Genomic DNA, 20935 nt, shown 5'->3' with positions numbered 1-20935 from the left:
ATCCGTCATACATTTCAACGCTAGAAGCCTCAGGAAAAACATCGATAATATCACTAACTTTGTTGCCTCAGTAAAACACAGTTTTTCTTTCATCTGTACCTCGGAAACATGGATCTGTGACGATGACTCTCACTTATACGGCTTTCCATCATACGCCTCTGAGTACTGTAACCGCTCACTTGATAGTCATGGTGGTGCGGCCATCTTCGTTTCCTCTGGTATCTCTTACAGTCGCAGGCTCGACCTTGCAATTGACGTCACTCACTGCGAATCAGTTTGGATCGAGACCGACCTGCCATTCTTTCCTGATAGTCGCAAAACATTCATTCTCGGTTGCATTTATCGCTCGCCATCCTCTTCCGTCACTGAATTCTTATTTTCCCTGGATCAAATCCTCAACAAATTATCATTCGAAAACAAGGATATCTTAATTGTTGGGGATATTAATATAAATTTACTGGCTGATAATTCTAATATAAATGCAGCATATACCGATTGCTTTACTGGTTACGGCCTTGAGTCTTTGATCACCTCTCATACAAGATGCAACTCTCATGGAACAGACAGCTTATTAGACCATGCTTTATCTAATGTTGCACCGGTTCCCGTCGCTGGCGTTATTGAAACTGATATCTCCGATCATTTTCCAATTTTCGTGGCATTCCCTAGTGAGGCTTCCACTACCCAGTCTTCTTTTTACACAACGATCTTTAATGCAAATAAATTTATTTCCGCTATATCCTCCACCGATTGGTCCGGCGTTAATTTATCATTGGATCCCATACAAGCATTCACTAAATTCCGTAGCCTGTTCCTTGAAGCAGTCAGCGTAAGTTCCACCAGAGTAAAGTGCAAAAAGAAGTATACCCTTCCTAATAATCCATGGATGACAAGAGCCCTATTAACCAGTTTAAGAAAAAAAGAAAACTTGTACAAGAAAACTAAGAGACAGCCTTTCAACGCAAATCTAGCGGAGCGGTATAAAAAGTACAGTAGCGTATTAAACAAGCTATTGAAAGTGGCGAAACAGCGTTTTTATAGTAATGCCTTCCTTAAGAACAAAAACAATCCTAAAAAACAATGGAAGCTTTTGAACGAATTCTTGTCGCCTTCCTCTGCACCTAAGACGATATCTAAAATTTGTTCTAATAATGAAACTTACAATCAGCCTAGCCAAATAGCCAGTGCTTTCAGCACCTACTTTTCATTACCCCGTGATAATCGCCAGGGAATATATCAAACAAACTTGCCTCGTTCATCATGTTCATTTTTTCTTTTCCCTGTAACGTATGAAGAAGTGTCCCGTACCATCGGCAACTTGAAAAATACTAGTCCCGGATTAGACGATATTTGTGCGCGTCACCTAAAAATTGCAGTGGATTATATCTGCGAACCCGTTAGCAATATAGTTAATCTCATTTTCAATACCGGCATCTTTCCCCCTGCTTTAAAACGTGCCAAAATCATACCTGTGTATAAAAAAGGCGACAAAAGTCTAGTTTCTAATTATCGGCCAATTTCAATTCTTTCTTCCTTCAGTAAGATTATTGAGAAATTATTTGTTAAGCGTTTAACTGAGTACCTAGATAAATTTAACCTATTAAAACAATGTCAATTTGGATTCCGTTCTGGAAGCTCAACTAGTCTAGCGTTACTTTCTTTAACTGATCATATTAAACTTTCTATCGATAATGGCTACCTAGTTGGCTCCGTATTTCTGGACTTCACTAAAGCTTTTGATACTATTAATCATAACATCCTCTTTTCAAAGCTTCAAAGCTATGGAGTTACTGGCCCGACCCTAACCTTTTTACAAAACTATCTTTTAGATAGAGAGTACGTTGTGTACACTAACGGTGCATTCTCTGACGCTAAAATTATTAATCAAGGTGTCCCGCAGGGATCGATACTTGGTCCCTTGTTGTTCCTATTATATATTAACGACCTTCCAAATTGCTTAAATTCCTGCCATTGTATTTTATACGCTGACGATACCACTATAATATCTTCTGACAAATCCATCGCAGGTCTTACAGACAAGCTAAACAATGAACTACAGAATATTTTAAACTGGTGCCGTAATAACTACTTAGATATACACCCTACAGTACATGATCTTTAAATCTAGTCAAAGACAAATAAACTCACTTCCCCCTTTAACTCTCGGTCCTAACCTCATTGCTGTTTGCAACTCTGTTTCCTTTCTTGGTGTTTTACTGGATTCTAACCTAAAGTTTTCTTCGCATATTAATCACATCAAGAAAAAAACTGCATATGGTATTCGGGCCCTAATTAAAGCTCGTCCGCATTTTCCGCCTGAGGCTCTCTTATCACTATATTTTTCTTTCATTCATAGTCATTTAAACTATGGGATCGCGGCTTGGGGTAATACTTATCCTTGTCATATTTCATCAGCCCAACATATTCAAAATCAAGCCATTCGCATTATCACCAGGAGCCATTCTCAATCGAACACCCATGACTCATTGTGTTATTATAAGGTGTTATCTGTTAATAAATTGTTTCAGTATAATTTAAGCCTAATATTTTTTAAGTCCTTGTGTTTACAATTGCCTTTTACTGTAATTAATCCCACCTCCCTAGTTAACAGCAACACCACAAGGTTTTCATTAAATAGAAACTTTTTACTACCACGTGTTCATACTAATTATGGTAAAATGACTTCAACTTTTTCTGCAATACATATTTGGAATTGCTTACCTACTGCTGTGAAACTAATGAATGGTATGTCGTCATTTAAATCATCTTTGAAAAACCATCTTTTGTTCTGTTAAACTGTATTCTTTCACCTTTTCTTTGCTTATTTATGTATAATTAATGTGACCATCTCCCTTATTTATTTCTTTTTTGCACTGTTGAACTATTTACTGTTTTAATTGTTTTCTTGAACATTCCACCGAATTGTTACTGCCTACTATTATTATTACCCTTGTTATTATTTATCGAGGGTCCCATTACAGTCTTGTACTTTGGGACCCTTGTCTGTACTGTTTTTCCCGTGTATTTTGTACAATGTATTTGAATAAACTTCTTCTTCTTCTTCTTCAAGAGTCAGAGAGGACGAGACACCAGGCCTGAACATGACACAGACAAAAACTTCCGCATTGGAGACACCAAGCCCACGTCGTGTGTTCTCCACAGCAATTCGGCTAAGTCCGGTGACGTATGCGCATTCTGCAAGTGCGGAGGGCATACTACAGAGTCTTGTCCAGCGGATATACCCTTGGAAAAGAAAAAGCAAATTATGTCGAAGGAGATGCGATGCTTTCGCTGCACACTGAAAGGACATCGAGCACGTGACTGTCACCGGAAAATTACCTGCAATGCATGCGCCGGTAAACATACATCAAGCGTGTGTAGCCCGAGAAAAAACAACGCACGGGATTTTCGTTCTGAAGGAAGTCCGAACCCACGCACGACAGTCTGCGCATCAGTCGAAAAGAAGTCAGGAATAAATACAAGTGGATGCGTTCTCCTCCAAACGTTTCGACCCCGGGCAGTTAGTGACAACGCCTGCCGCTACGTCAGAGGCATATTCGACTGTGGCATCCAGCGGCCATTCGTGACCGAAGAACTTTGCAAGCACCTCAATTTGAAAAGCATTGGATTCATCGATATTGCTCTGAACACGTTTGCCAGCGCCAAAAGACAACCGGGCGCGAGGCGTCGGATCGTCGAGATTCGATTGAAAAGCCAATTTTCAGACACCGAAGTTTTCCTGAGTGTCATAGAAATACCGCACATCTGCAGGTACATTGAGGGCTCGACGATGGATTCGTCCTTCCTTCTGGCTTGCAAAACATCGGTAGAGGACATTGCTGATGAGCTGCTTCACACACGATGGTCTTCGTTTTGGGGGCCGACGTAACCCAATGCGACCATATCCTTCGACCGCTTTCGGAAGTTGAAGGCGTAGGCATCTTGGATCCGACAAGCAGCGGTACCAGCGCAGCGTTAGAGCACCTCCAAAGCGTCTCCTTGCGACATGAACGACACGAAGTGGTGCTACCATGGAAAGCTCACATGTCTAAACTTTCGAGCCAGCCGTTGTATGTCGACAACCTTGTCACACATGCCGACTCCGTAGATAAAGCGACAAGGTTGTTCTCTGAACAACGTGGGATCAGGAAGGCCACAGTTATGACCTTCAGAAAATGGACCTCAAAATCAGACAAGTTAATGCAGCAGCATTCACGGAGTCTGCAAAGAAATGGTCGTACATCACGAATCTATGGTGAAAGTGCTAGGCACTGCTTGGGACCCTCAATGAGGCATGTTTCTGTTCCGGATGTCCAATCTTCTAGCCTTCCTAATAGCGAAGACTGACACTAAGAGATTCATTCTCGAAACGACCTCAAGGATATTTGATCCAATAGGTCTTATGGACCGTACTCCATGTCACCAAAGCTGCTATTCCAAAAGCGTTGGCATCCAGGAATAGGCTGGGACAAGCAGCTACCTCAAGATGTACAGAACGAGTGGGAACATGCAAACCTGCAGGCGTGTGGAGCGGTAGTATACGTCGCCACGGAGAATTCAAGAAAATGTCGCGTGCTACTCTCCAAGTTACATGTGGCTCCATTCAAGAAAACTAACTTACGGCAGTTGGAGCTTTCACGAGCTTTATTCGTCTCAGGGGTGCGCAGCTACGCGAATGCCAGTTTCATGAATCTGGCTTGGTCTGTCAAAACAAGACCCCGGAAGAAAAAAAAACACAAGCGCCATTAACTTCATCCGCTCTCGGGAGATCAAGTTGCAAGATGGACCCGGGCAGAGAATGTGTTCTTTGAATTTTGCGGCTCGCAATTTTTTCGCAGCCCGGAATGTGTGGAAAATATCGCCATGGTTCTCTGGAGCATTCCCGAAGACGACAAAGACTGCTAAATGTGACGAAGACGCTGAGGGCATAGCTCGCGCTCAGAGCTGGGTCCGAGTGGCACTGGCTACCACCCCCAAGCACAGGAAACAAAAATACCTAAACAGCAAATACCCCAGAAAGTGGAGCGGAAAATCGCCCCGCCGCTAGCGTAGGGGTTATTGCACCAGACCGTTATTCTGGAGGTCGTAGGTTCGGATCCCACCTGGCGGGAATTTTTTCTCCACTTTCTTTCTTTCCAAATTCTTTATCTGTTTCAATGACCTACCACATCCTCCCCTTCGCTTGCCCAGGTTTTCTGGACGGCCAACTCCTATTGCTGTATTATTTTTAACGAGCCCCTCATTTCCTATTATGAATCGCGACATGCATAGAGAGGGCCTCTGTTCTGGCAGTCCTAATGTCATAGGAAGCTTAAGAGAGTTCAACGCTAGCCAACCACTCTCGACATGTCGTAGACACTCGAGTCACGGCCCGGGGGTTAAAAAGAAGGTCCCCTTCACCCCGAGTAGTCCGAGTGGCGCTGGCTACCACCCCCAAGCACAGGAAACAAAAATACCTAAACATAAAGTACCCCAGAAAGTGGAGGGGAAAATCGCCCCGCCAGTAGCGTAGTGGTTATCGCACCAGACCAGTATTCTGGAGGTTGTGGGTTCGGATCCCACCTGGCGGGCATTTTTTCTCCACTTTCTTTCTTTCCAAATTCTTTATCTGTTTCAATGACCTACCACATCCTCCCCTTCGCTTGCCGAGGTTTTCTTGACTGCCAACTCTTATTCATGTGTTATTTTCAACGAGCCCCTCATTTCCTATTCTGATTAGCTACATACATACATACATACATACATACATACATACATACATACATACATACATACATACATACATACATACATCCCAGGCAGCACAGGACTGTTCGGCCTAAAACAGGCCGGTGTACTTTGGCCGGTGATTTTAAATGCAGAGCATTTCAGTAACTCACGATGTCACCCGCGTTGACGTCCGTAGTCGTAGTCCGCACCCCTCCCCCTACACTATATAAAAAAAATACTCTCCGGCGCCTGGTTTCGATCCCTCGACCCTGCTGGCGGAACGCAATGTACATGGTGCTCTACCCACTGCGCCACAAAGCCGACACAGAATGGGAGGGTACGAACGCGCCTTATATCCTTGACTCATTCAAACTACGTCAAGAAGCTGCTGATACAACGCATTCACTACCAGCAACTCCCCAAACACTAAACGTTAACGCAATACACCCACCCCCTATGCGATGCATTTACTCGAGTCCCCCTCGCGGGACTCCTCTTTCGTGCTTTTAGTGAAGCCATCCAGCACGCGCCCGAGAAACGTGATTTTCGGCTTAAAGAACTCACTTTTCTTAAAATTGACTTTCAGCTTGGCTGCACTCAGGGCGGTCAAGACAGCGGTCAAATGTTCCGCATGGGAGCTCCTCACAGCCATCAGTGCATTTACTTCTTCGCCAGTCTTGCAGCTTATGTCAATAGGAAGACGGGAAAGGGATCAGCATCTGAACGCAACTGCCCGGATCGGTGCAATACGTCGAAATCGAACTGCTGCAATTCACTGATCCAACGAGATACTCGTCCTTTAGGTTGACAGTCATGCAGGAGATATGTAAGGGCCTGGTGGTCAGTAAAAAGCTTGAACTTCTTGCCCTCGAGGTACGATCGAAAGTACCTCACCGCTAGCACAACAGCCAGAGCCTCTTTCTCTGTTGTACAGTAGTTCTCTTCAGTCTTGTTGAATGTATACGAGTAGTATCCAACCACGTGTAGTTTTCGATCGTTTGTAGCCGAATGTCCTCGTTGGTATAGGACGGCGCCTGCACCATAGTGAGAAGCGTCCGTGGTGAGCTCAAAAGGAAGTGAGAAGTCTGGCAGTGTGAGCACGGGGTCAGATGAAATGGCTGACACTAAGTCGTGGTACGCTTTTAAATGCAGAGCATTTCAGTAACTCACGATGTCACCCGCGTTGGCGTCCGTAGTCCGCACCGCACCCCTCCCTACTATATAAAAGAAAATACTATCCGGCGCCAGGTTTCGATCCCTCAACCCTGCGGGCGGAACGCAAGGTACATGGTACTCTTCCGACTGCGCCACAAAGCCGACAGAGAATGCGACGCTACGGACGCGCCTTATATCGTTGACTCATTCAAATTACTGCTGACGAGCGCTTTCTTGTCAGCAGTTGCCACAAGTGCAACAACATTAACGTAACGCAAACTACTTAACGTCGTGCGCCACCGGAAATGCTCTGCATTTGATCGTGCACCTCGCGAGGGGGATGTTTCTGTGTGTTTGGAGAGGCGCGAACGAGTTGGAAGCATTTCTGCCTCTAGGCGGCCGCGTGGCGCCATCTGCATGCTTCTCCGCGAGACTCGTAGAAGCGGCCTCAGGGCGGGAGATTCAAATTTTCTACGTGTAGCTAATGTTTGAAGGTCAGCCCTAGCATGCAAAAGTGATACAGACTGTGTTCTCTTGTAATTTGAATAAATAAACCTCGCTGCCAGTCGTTGGACTCTTTTTACGATAGTAAGAGAAAAAAGCGGCCACGGGAGAAAGAAATGACGCGCTCGAATTGACACAGCAGGCTCCAGCCGCGCAAGAAAAGGAAAATGGCGCTTACGAAAGGCCGCAGAAAGGCTCCAGCCATGCAAGAAAATAATGACGTATTCGAAATGTCGCAGAAAGGCTCCAGCCGCGCAAGGAAAAAAATGGCGCGTTAGAAATGACGCAGAAAGGCTCCAGCCACGCAAGAAAAAAAATTACGCATTCGAAATGACGCAATGCAGCTCCACCATACGAAATTAAAGCAAGCGCAAAAAGAACAGTACTTCCGCTGGAGCAGTTTCAGGCAGGGGGCGCGCGAGCACTGCCAAGGCGGGAAATTTAAAATGCAGTGGGTGGCAGCAGTCAGCGGATAACGGCGCTGCAGCCCATTATGGCTAATCACTGCTCTGCACTTCCGATAGCTTTCACATTGAGTGGAACAACGTTAACTTTTTTCGCACTCTTCTGTCCACTGGAAAGCCGTACCCTTTTGAAGCAGGCTTGTTAGTGGCTTGGCACGAGCAGCGAAACCCGGAATAAAGCTCCGGAAGTGTCCTGCCAGACCGAGAAAAACTCGCAGTGCGTGTACGTTTTCAGGTCGCTTCATATTTCGTACCCGTTCAACGGACTCCTCTTTCGTGCTTTTAGTGAAGCCATCCAGCACGCGCCCGAGAAATGTGATTTTCGGCTTAAAGAACTCACTTTTCTTAAAATTGACTTTCAGCTTGGCTGCACTCAGGGCGGTCAAGACAGCGGTCAAATGTTCCGCATGTGAGCTATCATCCTTGGAGTACACTATAATGTCATCAACATAAACATTCCAAATTGACCCAAAAATGGTTTCAACACCCCATTCATCATGTTCTAAAACCAGGCGGGGCTGTTCTTCCACCCGAAAGGTAGTCGGTTGTATTCGTACACGTCGAAGGGCGTGACAAAAGCCGTGTACTGTTTGTACTCTTCCTCTAGAGGAATCTGCCAAAATCCCTTGCACAAGTCTATGCGACAGAAGACGTGGCAGCCTCCCGTCTCTTCAATGATGTTGTCTATTCGTGGCATCGGAAATGGGGAAAGGTCAGTTTGTCTGTTTAGAATCCTGTAATCTGTGCAAAAACGCAATGAGCCATCTTCTTTTAACGCTAATGTAATGGGGGAAGCAAATTTGGAGACTGAGGGGCGTATTACTTCAGCTTCCAGCATGTTCTGCAGTTCTTTCTTTAGCCAAAGTCTTCTTTCACGGGACATATTGTAAGGCTTTTGTCTAATGGGGGTTACATCAGCAAGCTTGAAAGGAACAGAGAATTTTGTTGTTGCTGGCGGGTAAGTACCGACGCAAACGAGCTCTGGAAACTTGAGGCGAACGTCCTCCTCACACCGAACAAGTCGGTCTGTTGTGCTCAGGGAACCGCAGGCCTCCATGTCAACGCAGACATTATCATTCCAGTATAGGTTTATTTTAAATCTTTTCATATCAGGTCTTGAGAGTAGAAATTGGTATTCGCACCCATTAATAACTAAGGCGTCGATCTCTGTGCTTTGACCTGGGTACGTCACCTTGGCTTTTATCCACTCATCGTAAAGTTGTCTCCTTCCGTCAAAGCCCTGTATTTGTACTGGTCTCCCTTTAAGAATATCTTTTTCAGACACGAGTGACTTGTTTATAACGGACACGGAAGCGCCACTATCAACTAGTGATGTGACGTCGGTGCCGTTAACTCCCAAAGTTATGAAAAGAAGATTTAATGGGGTGAAGTAAACAGTCTCAATTTTTGTCGTCGGGTAGGACTGATCACCCTCATTTATTAGTTTTTTTTTCTGGGTTGCTTCAGCGTCACTATGTGCCTCGACTTGACGGGACTCATCCGAGGTTATATTGTCACTGCAGGGAGATGCAAGGTTAATGACACCATGTCCTCGGTACGAATTTATTTGTGAACCCGATGACACTTCGGAAGTTCCAGACCTCTGTGACGCTTGCCCGGTTTCGAAATTGAAACGTCGCGTACCCTGCATTCTCGGAGGAGCATCTATGCACAGGCCTTGAAAGCACTCCAAAAGTTCCTCGACTGTCTTTGGGGACATAAGCTGCACCTGCTTCTGAAGATCCTTAGGCAACCCGTGAATAATCAGTGGCACAGATGAAGACTCCGGGAGATTAGAATCAGCCATTTTTAGTAGGCGCCTTTTCTCGTAAAAATACTCCAAGGGTTTGCCCGATCAGTATTTATAGAAAATTGCATGGTCCAACCTTTCCACGGGGTTTTCCTTGAACGCTGCAAGAAAGCTTGCCTTCCAGCTGTCCCAGCTGTCTGACGCGTGTGTGGAGATGTGCAGCTCATACCACTTCTTTGCAAGTCCCGTCAAAACAGCCGCATGTTTTCCACTCGGTCGGTAGCTTCGTGCCAGGAGTTCTTCTCGGATGCGTATTCATAGGAACGAATCCAATCCTCAGGCTTTGAACTCTCTCCGTCAAACCGATCCGGCTTCACCATTTCTGTGCGCTGTCTTTGTTGAGCTTGGACCGTAGCAATGAGGGTCTCCATGAGCTGCTGTTGCCTCTCTGCCTGCCGTTGTTGCTCTTGCAGAATCAGAAGGAGGCCTGGGTCCATGGTGGTAACGTTAACATTCGGTGTCGTGTTCGTGTTCCCTGACGCCCTCATGGTTGGCTCCATGAAGTATTCCTGGAACTCGGACAGCTTCACCCTGAGCTTGAGAGAAGACTGGGTAGTCAGGTCCTCGGTTGTCTGGCCGGACTTCTTTGCCACCCAGTCACACAGTTGTGGTGTTGTGATGCACTCGTGCAAGACGTACGGCACTTCGTTGTCGACTTGGCATGACGAGAAGTAAAACTTGCCTTGTGAGTTCCGCGTGGCATGCAGAGTAATCCACATAGTGTCCGTCTTTGGTATCCTGTCGACTGCGCCAATGAAATGATCCGAGGCTGTTCACTTGGGAACCATCCTTTTATTCTGTTCCTCAACCTTCTCTTCTTCCCCTGCCCCTAGTCCTGCCTTCGTCGTCTTCGGCTCTCCACAAGTTGCTTGACCAATTTCGCTGTATATAAAACCGGCGTGAATGCCTTTACGAAGCGTTTTGGTTCTCAACAAAACACTCAGGAGCATTTAATATAACTCCGTCACAAAAAAGTATGTCCAGTTTTTGCCCATTTTTCTTGCAAAGACATTTTCTACTCGATCAACTTTTCTGATGATCTTGCGCAGGGCGGATCCTAAGATACTTTCCTAAGATACTAAGGTACTTCTAAGATCTAAGATAAGGATCCTAAGATACTAAGGTACTTCCATTTTCAATCTATTTTAATGTTGTTCTCATGAGTATACGTCCACACCACTTAATAGCCCAAAAGAACTTAATCTTCTTCTAATGTCATACTACGTTCAAAAAATTCTAGACGCGTTGCGAATGACGCCCTGCTTCAGGTGGCTGCAGTTGTATCCCTCTGCGTTCACGCAAGGAAAGGCGTAAAATTAGAGTTACCGTAATTACCCGATTATAACGCACACCCGATTTTCCAGCAAAAAAATGAAAAAAACTTGCACCTCCGATTGTAAGGCGCACGGAACTTTGTGAGCAAAAAAAACGAATGCGAGAAAAACGGGCGATTTATTTCCCGAAGTAATCTCGCGCATATCACTCCTCATCGCTCTCCGAGAGCTCCTTGTCGCCTTTCGCTGACCACGACACCTCGTCCTCGGCGCCATCAAGCGCGTTCGCGATGCCACACTTCTGAACGAATGTTCAACCATGGTCGATGGGATCGTGGTCCACGCCTCGCACGCCCATCCCGCCAGCTTCTCCAAAGGCGCACGCTTCAGCGAACCGCTTGTTGTGAACACGTGGGAGCCGCTCGTAAGCCGTGGAAGCGGCGCACCTTCGTTGCCGCTGTAGAATAATTTGACGATTTGTGTGAACACTGATAGAAAACCCTAGGCGTGCTAGGCGCCTAGATCCGAAAAATTGTTGCTAAAAGCTTTGGCGCCATCTTGAGATGGTGATGGCGATGGGTGAAACGAAATTTCAGCTGTTTCGGCAGTTTCGGTTTCGTATCCGAGTCTAACGCGCATGCGATTTTTCGGCCTGTTTTTCCGGAAAAAAAGTGCGCGTTAGAATCGGGTAATTACGGTACACAATTTGTTTCAAACCATTAACATAGCAATGGTAGCATGCATACAGGAAACCTTGCATACTGCAACGAATAGGGCAATAAATATTTTATTGGTCAAGGTTGAATACGTAGGGTTCTCAACCCGTCGGAGGCAAACTTGCGCCTCTGGAAATTTATTTATTTATTTATTTGTTTGTTTGTTTGTTTATTTATTTATTTTTATTCATTTATTTATTCATTGTTTTATTTACTTATTTATTTGTTTATTTATTTTTATTAATTTATTTATTCATTGTTTTATTTATGTATTTATTTATTTATTTATTTGATGCATGCATTACAGAAGGGAGATACATAACACTAAGCATTAAATATGAGACAAAATAACAAAATAATTCTACAAAGCGCGCTGAAAATCGTCAATATAAACAGTTAATGCAATCATACGTGGAAGATAATTACACTGCAGTATTGATGTAAAATAAAATGAATCGCGCAAGGCGTCACCTTTAAAGGAAAGTTAATAATTTGCTTTAAGCTAGCGGTCCCACTTTGCGATATGTAGAATGGCGCTTGGACATACTTCTCCCCTTCTACTCCAGTTTTCGAATGATAGATATTACGAAAAAAGTTCAACCGGTGGTTTCGTCTGTGATATTTCACGTCCTGCCATTTCAGTTTACTTTTACTTTCTCTCATGCTAAGTTGAGCGTGCCAATTACCTAATACGAATCGCACTGACATATTCTGTATGTTTTTGAGCGTATCAACCAGCTCTTTGGTGTAGGGATCCACGAAAACACATGCGTACTCCAAGATTGAGCGCACATGAGTGAAATACGGTTGTTCTTTTCAGTTAGATGGAGGTTCACTGAAATTTCGTCTCAGAAAGCCAAAAACATATGCAGCCGTAACTTTTATGGTGTGAACCTGCCTATTTAACCTCTAACCGCTCCCTAAATAAACTCCTAGGTATTTATATTCCTCGGCCGTTGTCACAGCAGCATAATTTACGGTATACGTATTCAATTAGAATGAAGATTTTCTTGTAAAGGTGCCGTTAACACACTGTTTAACATCCAAAAACTTTTCTGAATCAGCACACCAGGATGTTATTAAATTCGAATAAAGCTGCAGGTACACGGAATCACGTTCATTCACTATAAACCGGTAAACTACACAGTACTTTTCAACAAAGCTATAGGGCCCCAGGCAGCACAGGACTGTTCGGCCTAAAACAGGCCGGTGTACTTTGGCCGGGGATTTTCTGTCCGACCATTTTGCGGCAGCCATGTTCGGCCCATGTCCAAATGTGGGCCTTTTGGCCGTATACGGCCGTACTCCCATGGCTGTCCAACGGCCAGTGTCCGTCGGCCAGTCCACCGGCTTACGGTCATACGGCCAGATTCCAGCCGTAGGGCTCCGGCCATTCCAAAGCCACCCGTGTACGGCCGAAGTACGGCCGCCGGAAGACAGCCGAGATGCGGTCGTCGGACTCCAGCCGGACTAAAGCTACCGGAAATACGGCCGTCCTACGGGCATTGGAGTTCAGCCACAGTACGTTAACTGTACTGAGGCCGGTCACTGCATGTCGCGCAAGCAGATTCGCGCAGGGCAGAAGCAGCACAAACCCAGCATTTTGTGTCGAATGCAGCCACATCAAAGTCAGCTCGCGCGCAACCACCAGCCGTCAAGCCTTCAGCGCAGCCTTGCTTAATTACCAGCCTCAGTTGACAGAAAAATTCATTTATTAAACAGTACTCACAAATTGTCGTTGCTTTAATTGCTGTGCCTCTTTTACTGCCGAACACAGAAAATATTCAGTTCTTTGTAGAGATTGAATAGATGTATTGTCCAGGTCCTGATATCCTCTGTGGGGCGGCTTACCTGTAATAAACGGGGAAAGGGGAGGGGGGGGGTGGCGGAGGGCGCATACTTTAGTGGGTTGAATTTCAGACAGATAAATTGCGCCGCTTTTAGCCAATTTCTTTTACGGCAGTATTCCGGAACACTATAAACTATTTTTATAACAGTTGCTTGACCAATTTTGATGTATATAAAACCGGCGTGAATGCCTTTACGAAGCGTTTTGGTTCTCAACAAAACACTCAGGAGCATTTAATATAACTCCTTCACAAAGTAGCATGTCCAGTTTTTGCCCATTTTTCTTGCAAAGACATTTTCTACTCGATCAACTTTTCTGATGATCTTGCGCAATGCTGATCCTAAGAAGGAGCGAACAGGTACTTTCATTTTCAATCTATTTTAATGTTGTTTTCATGAGTATACGTCCACACCACTTAATAGACCAAAAGAACTTAATTTTCTTCTAATGTCATACTACGTTCAAAAAATTCTAGACGCGTTGCGAATGACGCCCTGCTTCAGGTGGCTGCAGTTGTATCCCTCTGTGTTCACGCAAGGAATTGCGTAAAATTAGAGTTACATAATTTGTTTCAAACCAATAACATAGCAATGGTAGCATGCATACAGGAAACCTTGCATACTGCAACGAATAGGGCAATAAATATTTTATTGGTCAAGGTTGAATGCGTAGGGTTCTCAACCCGTCGGAGGCAAACTTGCGCCTCTGGAAGTTTATTCATTTATTTATTTATTTGTTTGTTTATTTATTTATTTTTATTCATTTATTTATTCATTGTTTTATTTATTTATTTATTTATTTATTTATTTGATGCCAGCTTGCCTTTGCATACATTACAGAAGGGAGATACATAACACTAAGCATTAAATATGAGACAAAATAACAAAATATTTCTACAAAGCGCGCTGAAAATCGTCAATATAAACAGTTAATGCAATCATACGTGGAAAATAATTACACTGCAGTATTGATGTAAAATAAAATGAATCGTGCAAGGCGTCAACTTTAAAGGAAAGTTAATAATTTGCTTTAAGCTAGCGGTCCCACTTTGCGATATGTAGAATGGCGCTTGGTCATACTTCTCCCCTTCTACTCCAGTTTTCGAATGATAGATATTACGAAAAAAAGTTCAACCTGTCGTTTCGTCTGTGATCTTTCACGTCCTGCCATTTCAGTTTACTTTTACTTTCTCTCATGCTAAGTTGAGCGTGCCAATTACCTAATACGAATCGCACTGACATATTCTGTATGTTTTTGAGCGTATAACCAGCTCTTTGGTGTAGGGATCCACGAAAACACATGCGTACTCCAAGATTGAGCGCACATGAGTGAAATACGGTTGTTCTTTTCAGTTAGGTGGAGGTTCACTGAAATTTCGTCTCAGAAAGCCAAAAAAATATGCAGCCGTAACTTTTATGGTGTGAACCTGCCTATTTAACCTTTAACCACTCCCTAAATAAACTCCTAGGTATTTATATTCCTCGGCCGTTGTCACAGCAGCATAATTTACGGTATACGTATTCAATTGGAATGAAGGTTTTTTTGTAAAGGTGCCGTTAACACACTGTTTAACATCTAAAAACTTTTCTGAATCAGCACACCAGGATGTTATTAAATTCGAATAAAGCTGCAGGTATACGGAATCACGTTCATTCGCTATAGTCCGTTAAACTACACAGTACATTTGAACAAAGCTATAGGGCCAATAGTAATAACAATGCGAAAACCGATTCATTCAGTTCATAGGATGAAATGTACTACGCTGAAGGTGATATGGAACACCATCATTTGCTTTTTTGCTGTCCAAGAATATACAGTCAACCATTTTAAGCTAATCTATTTCAAGAGCCAAATCGTGCGTGGACTCAACAATCTGCGTTGAGAAAGAAAATCCTGACAAAATCCGTGTTTGCTAGGATTCTGGCGATTATGTTTAACCAAATGAGTCATATCCCAAAAGTAGCTAAGCTCACCTTCAAACATCGGAACCAAATTAACTGCTAGGCTTCGTCAGTGACAAGGCTCTGCTGTTATCGCAAATTTAAAATAATTTTTGTTCTAAATAGGCCGTCGTAAAACCCCATGAAGTAACATAGTGCAGGGCATGAAGTTGATCCTACCAATGCACGAGGGAGTCTCTTCTACGTTTATCACCAACGACATAGTGCAACATTGCTTGTCGCAGTTTAATTGTAAGCAGAATAACTTGCGCTTTTGCTCGCACTTGCCTTTCTTTGGTGGGGAGTCCTTGACATGGTGGCGGTTTAGCTCCTGCGTGGCGGCCGCTTGCTCGACGCCCTTGAAGGCCAGTTATTCTGGTGAACTATCTCCATCTCGGATTGGACATCTCTGCCGGGTCAATGTCTCCAATGCTCTCCATTTCTTGAGGGGGCGAATAGCCTCTAGCTGGTGCGTCGACGAAGCCGGCGGCAGAGGCGTCGTAGCGGCGATGACCGGCGAGGCTTAGCTCACCCGTCGGTGTGGCACAGTCTTCTTGTGGCAATAAATGACATTTCGATGGCCTAAAAGGTTCCCTGCTAATCTCCAGTGAGTCCTTGCACCTTGCCCATTCACCGAAAACACTCATTACTGTTTGACAAACGATGTTCGTTCATTTAAAACATAGAAACACGGAGCGGATGAAAAACGCGTCCCCGTCGTTCGGCTCCCTAACGGCTTTTTCTCCCTTCAGGAAAAAAACCGGTCGGTCTCCTTCCAAATACGTCTGTGCATGAATTCTCGGCGCCCAGGCGCGTGCCGTTGTTGGGCTGTATGCCGTTTGCCGAAAAAATGACGTATAACCAGATACCTTACGTAGGCCGGTCTCCTCTTGAACACCGGTTGCCAAATATTCTGTGGCCATTCGCTTGCCGTAATTCGGCCGAGGACATACTAACCGAACGAAAAACGTATAGTCTGGGGCCGTACGTCGGCCGGTATCCTTCATAACATTGGTTGCCCGAAGAAAAAGAACATTCTACCGCCGGACGCGTGGTTCACCGTTGAAACAACGAATGCACGGCAGCCGTGCTCCGGCCGGTCTCCTTTCGAACACCAACTGCCGCAAGAATACGCATATTCTGTGGCCGGTCGCTTGCCGTGCTTCGGCCGATTACCGCTTCCCGAAGAAAAAACGGATACCCTAAGGCCGTTCTTCGGCCGTTCTCTTTCTCAACATCGGCAGCCGTAAGAGAACTGAATATCTGACAGCCGGTTACCTGCCGTTGTGCGTCCAGACATGGGCGGACGGAAAAATACCGAAGCGCTGGTTGCCGAATGTTGGCCGTTCAACGCATGATCAGTGGCTGCCAGAACCTGGATGATGGCCGGACATGCCAGAAAGCGGCCATAGACGGGCCGGTCTTGGGGCACACTTTCTGTGCCGCCTGGGGTACATGCATACATACATACATACATACATACATACATACAAAAGACGTCCCGATACAAACGGCATACTGCGACGCATTCTCAGGACCTAAAGCCTATTTCACAGCTCGAAGTGATGAACATTGGTAATGACCGGACCGCACCGCTGCCACAGGCGTTGCTTTTAATTCAATTTTATATGACCTGGTAAGTTTCGTCAGCGATCTTGGTGCAAAAATATGAACCATAAGAGGAGACCTCCATGTAACCTTATAAAGAAACAACTAGCGATCTGCCCAAGCAACTATATATATTTCCCCTACATGCTTGCTCGTCAGCAGATAACATCGAAAGACGGCAGCGTTTACACAAGCGTGGCCACCTAACACCCTCCTCCCTCCCACCACTCCTGATCTCTCCCTCCCTTCAGATAGAAGGGGAGAAAGGTCTAGTCTAGCCTCATAGTTTAATTGGCAGGGTGACTGCCCTAGATTAGTGGTGGTCCTGGGATCAAACCATGAACCAAAGACGAGTGGGAATTGTTTTTTCAGCTGCGAAGTTCCTGAGAAAGCTGTATGGCTTTCCTTTGTGACAGTAACACTGCATTCCAGGTGGGTGCCAATTTTTCCCTTCGTAGAAAGTTACCCCGCCTTCGGGCCTTCCCATAGACAGGTCCAGCTCTTTGGCGTATACGCACTGCTCGATGAGATGTTTCGGCGCGTGCGGTTGCGATACTGAAACGAGCTTCTGACCGCTGCGGCATACGTAATTAATCTATTCAAAGTACGTGCACGGCCTTTTAGAGAAAGGTACGATAAATCAACGGATAAACCTGCATAAACACGATATCGTAAATACGAACTGTTTGAAATGTAACGAAATGAGACAGAAATTCTAGAATTCTCTATCGACCCGCCGCGGTGGCTCAGTGGCTAAGGCGTTGCGCTGCTGAGCACGAGGTCGCGGGTTCGATTCCCGGCCGTGGCGGCCGCGGCGGCCGCTTTTCTGATGGAGGCGAAAAGCAAAAACACCCGTGTGTTCGAGATTTCGGCGCACGTTAAAGATCCCCAGGTGGTCAAAATTAATCCAGAGCCCTTCACTACGGCGGGCCTCATCGCCTGTGTTGCGTCGGCGCGTTAAACCCTACAATCAATCAATTAGAATTCTCTATCAAGGCGTGATCATTCTTTCCAGCCGCCGTGTTATGCACCAAGCCCATTTAATGCCGGCGTCTCTACTACACTGAAATTTATTTCTAGGAATGCATTTTAGATAGAGAGAATAACTTTAATGAAGACCAGTGATGTTAGCCGAGCCGTCGGGCTGGCTTGCTACGCTAGATGAGAGAAGAAAAACAAAAAGAAAAAAAAGAGTAAAAATGTGAACACGATAAGATGTCATTTGACGCGCCCAAAATTTTCAACGACAAAACTCTGTCCAGTTCTGTGCTCTCAAGAAATTCCAAGAGAGCTTTGATTGCACGTGCGGCCTGACTGAGACCCGACCAAGGACCCAAAACATCCCTCAGCTGAAGTTCTGCACCAAGCTGCCTGAACAAAGATAATATGAGTTTCTGTCTTTGCGCGGTGTACTTGGGGCACACGCATATAACATGATAAATAACTTCTCGGGAGCCACATCTTGAACAAAGAGGTGAAGATGCCTGCTGGTAATGTCCCGTGTAGTCCAGATTCAAGCGCAGCCTATGCATAATGGCTTCCTTGCGCTTGCTAAGTCCAGGTGCATTCTGAAGGTGCACTTGTGATCAATAGCATGAAGAGGTGCGTATTGCTGCCTTGCATCAGTCCAGATAAACATCTGCGCTTTCCATGCGATTAATGAGGCGAGTATTGCCGCATCCTTTCTCGTAAATGGGATCGGCAAAGCTTGTGTGCAGAGACTGTGGGAAGATGAGGCGGCTTTGTCAGCTGCGTCGTCACCTGCAGCTCCGCAGTGGGCAGGAAGCCACTGCAGACCTACGCTGTGTCCCTTTTGTATGGCTTGTGAATGCAAAAGATGGATTTCCCAAGCCAGCTGTTCTTTTGGAAGCGACTTTAAGCCCTCAAGTGCTGACCTGGAGTCTGTAAATACAGCCCATTGATTCGCCGGCTGCTTTAGAATATACTGGAAAGCGACGCGCAGTCCAGCCAGCTCGGTAACTGTCGTCGAGGGCTTGTGGCTAAGTAGGGCGCACATGGTAGTGAGCGACGAAGGAATCGAGTTTCCTGTCGCCGATGATGTATCCGTCACTGAGCCATCAGTGTACGCATTAGTGTGGCCTCTGTATTTGTTGTTAATATGCTCCAAGGCAAGAACTTTAGAGCCGGGGCTGGTATATCCGCCTTCCGCTTAAATCCAGGTATACCGTGGTGACAATTTTCATTGGAGGGAATAGCCAGGAAGGTTGACGAGAAGAGGTTGACGGCTAACACTGAGAGGGCATAGCGTGCTGCACTTCAGAGGCCCAGGCGGCAGCAGGAGGATGCCCATGTTGCCTTCCCACAACGCGCAGGCGCGTGCGAAGTGGTTCCATTGCCTGCAAAGCAGTGGGCGGTAGCCGTCTGCTCTCTGTCATGGTTCCCATTTTGGGGATGGTCTTCGAGACACCAAGACATATCCTCGCTATTCGGGCCTGACACCCCTCTAGTATTTTAGGATTCCTTTTGGAAAGGGAAGTCAGGGCTAGGAGGCTATAGCGAAGTAAGTTTTCGCAGAGGGCGTCGTATAGCCGTAAAGAGAGCTGACGTTACCTCCATCAGTGCTGTTGGAAAGCATGCGGAAGATGTGCGCGAATGACGTTAACTTCTCTTTTAGGCTTCGGACTTGCGGCGTCCATGTCAGATGGCGGCCGAAGGTAACACCCAAAAACCTGTGATGGGTGACATACGGTTTCGGGAGGCCTGCGGCCATTAACTGGTAGTTTGAGACGTCCCGCTGTTTAAAGGCCATGGCGGCGCAATTGGCCGGTGATATTGCAAGGCCGCATGTCGCTAGAAAGTTTTCAATCAAGCTTACTGCCCGCTGAATCTCGATTGGAGCACATGCCTGTTGTGGCCCGAGCACCAGATACAGCTATCATCAGCGTACATGGAGATTTCAACCGATTTCGGCAGACATCTCTCAAGGCCAATCATTGCAATATTAAAAAGAGCCGGGCTCTACACCCCACCCTGAGGGACACCACGGGTCACGTTATGGAGGGATGTCTCACCATCCGCTACAGACATGTAGATGGTCCTATCAGAGCGGTAGTCAGACATCCAGTCGTACATTCATACCGCGATGCCTACAGACCTCATTGCTGTCCGGACAGCTTCGTGGAGAACACAGTCGTATGCCGATTTAATGTCAATGAAGACTGCAATGGTGATTTGCCGTCCGATCTTTGCTGGCTTAACATGTGTTGCAAGGGCAATGACGTTGTCCATGCTGCTCCGGCCCTTGCGAACGCCTGACATCTGCGACGGATAAACGCTTCTGTCGTTCAGATCCCAGTCTAGGCGAAGCAGTACCATATTCTCCATGAGATTCCCAATGCAGCTTATAAGCGCAATAGCGCGATACAAATCAATATCCGTGGGGTCTTTGGTAGGTTTCAGAACTGACACGATACGAGCTCGCTTCTACCCAGGCTGAAGACGGCCGGTCTTCCAGCAGCGGTTGAATATTGACAAGAACCACCACTTCGCATTGCCGCCTAGATGACATAAAAGCGTATAACTTATCCCGTCTATGCTCGGAGAAGAGGCTTTCTTAACTGAGCATAGAGCAGCTTCAAGCTCCGCCATAGGGAATGGTTCGTCTATGTAGGGTGTGTTCGGTGATGGGTTCGCAGCCCTGGAAAGGATCGTTGGTGAAAACCCTGATGCGGCAGTAATTTTGGCACAGAAGGCTTCAGCGACATCTACGTCCCTTACCTTCATTCTCAGAGAAATGGAGTTAAAAGGGTAGAACTGTATTCGCGGTGCACGGAGACCATGGAGATCACATATCCTCGTGATTTGTTTTTTAATTAATTTCATTTCTTTCATATCAATTCTGAAAATACCAATTGTCGATATTTGCACTATTATAGTGATTACATC

General features: G+C 45.6%; 1 non-coding gene across 1 annotated transcript; it reads left to right on the top strand.

The window, feature by feature from the left end:
- Positions 1-5497: 5497 nt before the first annotated feature.
- Trnat-agu (transfer RNA threonine (anticodon AGU)) lies at positions 5498-5570 on the top strand. The gene has a single exon. It is a non-coding gene; the product is annotated as a tRNA-Thr (tRNA).
- The last annotated feature ends 15365 nt before the right edge of the window (positions 5571-20935 follow it).

The sequence above is a fragment of the Haemaphysalis longicornis genome, unplaced genomic scaffold, assembly GCF_048455015.1.
Source record: "Haemaphysalis longicornis isolate Haplotype H1 unplaced genomic scaffold, Haemaphysalis longicornis Haplotype H1 scaffold_1, whole genome shotgun sequence".
NCBI classification, from domain to species: Eukaryota; Metazoa; Arthropoda; class Arachnida; order Ixodida; family Ixodidae; genus Haemaphysalis; species Haemaphysalis longicornis.
The sequence above is the reverse complement of the archived record's forward strand: the minus strand, read 5'-3'. Positions and strand labels throughout refer to the sequence as shown.